Below are 2,500 nucleotides of genomic sequence, written 5' to 3'. Positions count from 1 at the left end.
CGGACGGCGATTGATCGTCAAGCGACGCTCAGACAGGCGTAGCCCCGGGAGGAACCCGGGGCCGCAAGTGCGTTCGAAGTGTCGATGATCAATGTGTCCTGCAATTCACATTAATTCTCGCAGCTAGCTGCGTTCTTCATCGACGCACGAGCCGAGTGATCCACCGCTAAGAGTTGTCTGGCTTTCGGGACCGCTCGCGTGAAGCGGCCCCTTTTCTGTTTCTGCAGGGACGCGCGCGCCCCCGCGCGCCCCGCTTCGACCGTACGAGCACACACAAACGGAGGAGGAGGAGGAGAAAGCGCGGGGCAAAAAAGAGAAACCCCGCGCAACGCTCCGAAGGTCGGCCAAAGAAAGGCGGAGGGGCCCGCGCCCCCGACCGCCTCCCCCCGCGAGGGGAGACGCCGCCTCGCGTGCCGTCCTTCGGAGGCGGCCCAGGCGCCCGGGCTCGGCCCGACCTCCGCGCGGAGGGGCTTGTGCGGCAACGCGCCGGACCGCGGGGGGCACGGTGGCCCGCCCGGCCTCTCGATCACGGGACGACTACGCGTTCGCGGGCCGGGGGCGCGACCGCCGGCCCCCGCCGCTCCCGGCTCACTCCCTGGCTTCTCCTTTTCACCGCTCCGCCGACTCGCGGAACGCCGCCGCGCCAAAACGCGGGGGCCGGCTCTCCCGCCAGCGGCCCCTGAACGTCGCCCGAAACGCCACGCGGCGGCGGGACCGTTCCGCCGGCGCAACCCCTGGCGCGGGACCGCTTGCCCGCCGGAAGGCGAACGCCCGGCGGGCCGCGCTCCGCCACCGGCGCCGGAGGCGGGACGCCGCCGAGACCCGAGCCGGCATCGCGGAGCGCCCGAGGTCTGCCGCTCGGCAAAACCCCTCCGCCACCCGCGGCCGCACTCCCGGGACCGCCGCCGCTTCGCACCGCCGAGCTGCCCTTCCGCGAGCACGCGCCCAGCGGGCAGGCGTACGGCGGCTGAGCCGGGGGGCACCGCCCGCTCCCCTCGTTTCCACTCGGGGACCGGACGGGGAAGCGCCCCCGCGGCCGCCCCGCACGCCTCCCCTTTTTTTTGGCCCACACGCGGCCGGGAAGGGCGACGGGGAAGCGGACGGGCGGGGCCCGGGCCGGGACGGCCGCCGGTGAAGGCGGGCGCCTCGCGGCCGACCGTCCCCCCCCCCCGGGGGGGGCGGGGACACTCGCCGAGCGGCGACGCCGCCGCTCGGCACGGGGTCGCCCGCGCCCGCCGGACCTCCGGCGATGGAGGAGCCGGCCGAGCGCTGCGCCCCAACGGGCGGGGACAGCGCTCCGAGTCAGGGGTGGCCGGCGGCCGGCGCCGCCGCGGTGCGGTTCGAGGCGACAAGGCCGTCGAGGCGAGAGGCGCGCGGTCGCGCCTGACGCGGCGCCGCCCGCGAGCCCGCGGCGGCGGCTAAGGAGAAAGAGCGAGAGAGCGCGGCGGGCCCCGGCGGCCGCAACCCCGCAGCTGAGGTAGGTAAGGCAGAGAGCGCGCGCCCTCTGCCGGCGTCGCCCCGCATCGCAGAGGCCAGCGGGGTCGGCCCCCCGCGGCCGATCGCGCGCCGCGGCCTCTCCGCCGAGACCGGGCCGCAGAGAGGGGGGGGCAGGGCGCCCCTTCCCCGGCCCGGCACGGGTGGCCCCCGCGCGCGGGCAAGCGCGGCGGGACGCCGACGACGGCGAGCGCGGCCGGTCGCGACGGACACGCCACCGCAGGGGATCGGCGGGAGTAGCTCCCCACCCCTCGATGGCGCCCCGCGCCGCCACCGCCCGACACCCGCTGCCGCCGCCGCCACCGCCGCCGCCGCCGCGGCGGGGCCGTGCCGGGCCGCCCGAGTCTTTAAACCTCCGCCCGGCTCGGCGGCCCTTTCGGCCCCCAACAGGCGTTTGACGACGCCGAGGGAAACCGGCAGGAGACCGCCGAGGCGCGAAGCGCTAGGTACCTGGCCCTGGGGTGAGGGAAACGACCTGCATGGCCCCGCCGGGGTGCCTCCCCCGCTGCCACCCTCGGGGGAGCGTCCACCGGCGGGGGCGCGCCCGACGTCCGCTGCCATCACCGCGGCAATCCTTCTCGGGGCCCGGGGTTTCCCTCAGTAGCCCGGCGCTGCGCCCGAGAGGACCACCGCGGCTCGGGCCGCCCCGCCGGCGCGGGGAACACGGCCCAGCCACCGAGAAACCTCGCACACCCCCGGCCGAGAGAGGCCACGGCGACGACGGTGCGGACCGTCGCCGCCGCGCCACCCGGCGGCGGCTCGCGCACGTGCGCGCTCCCCCTGGAGGCGCGACCCGGAACTGCCGGAGCCCGGCCCTCGGGAGCTCCTCTGCCGCGCGAGGAGGCCGCTCGGCCAAGGAGAGCGGGATTTTGCCGGGCGGCAAAGCCCCGCGTCCCCCCCCGCGCTCTGGGGAAGGGCCGGAGGAGCCGCCTCCTCCGAGCCCCGAAGGCCTTCCCGCGCGCACCCTTTTTACACACGTTGGCCATCGCCTTGCGCCATCGGCCGC

At 77.0% G+C, this 2,500-nt stretch overlaps 1 non-coding gene across 1 annotated transcript; it reads right to left on the bottom strand.

Annotated features, from left to right (window-relative positions):
* Positions 1-22: 22 nt before the first annotated feature.
* Positions 23-175, bottom strand: LOC148218706 (5.8S ribosomal RNA). The gene has a single exon (XR_015800238.1). It is a non-coding gene; the product is annotated as a 5.8S ribosomal RNA (ribosomal RNA).
* Between the last annotated feature and the right edge of the window lie 2,325 nt (positions 176-2,500).

The sequence above is a fragment of the Sturnus vulgaris genome, unplaced genomic scaffold (assembly GCF_052056855.1).
Source record: "Sturnus vulgaris isolate bStuVul1 unplaced genomic scaffold, bStuVul1.hap1 Scaffold_166, whole genome shotgun sequence".
In the NCBI taxonomy this organism is placed as follows: domain Eukaryota; kingdom Metazoa; phylum Chordata; class Aves; order Passeriformes; family Sturnidae; genus Sturnus; species Sturnus vulgaris.
Note: the sequence above shows the minus strand (reverse complement) of the source record. Positions and strands in the feature narration are given on the sequence as shown.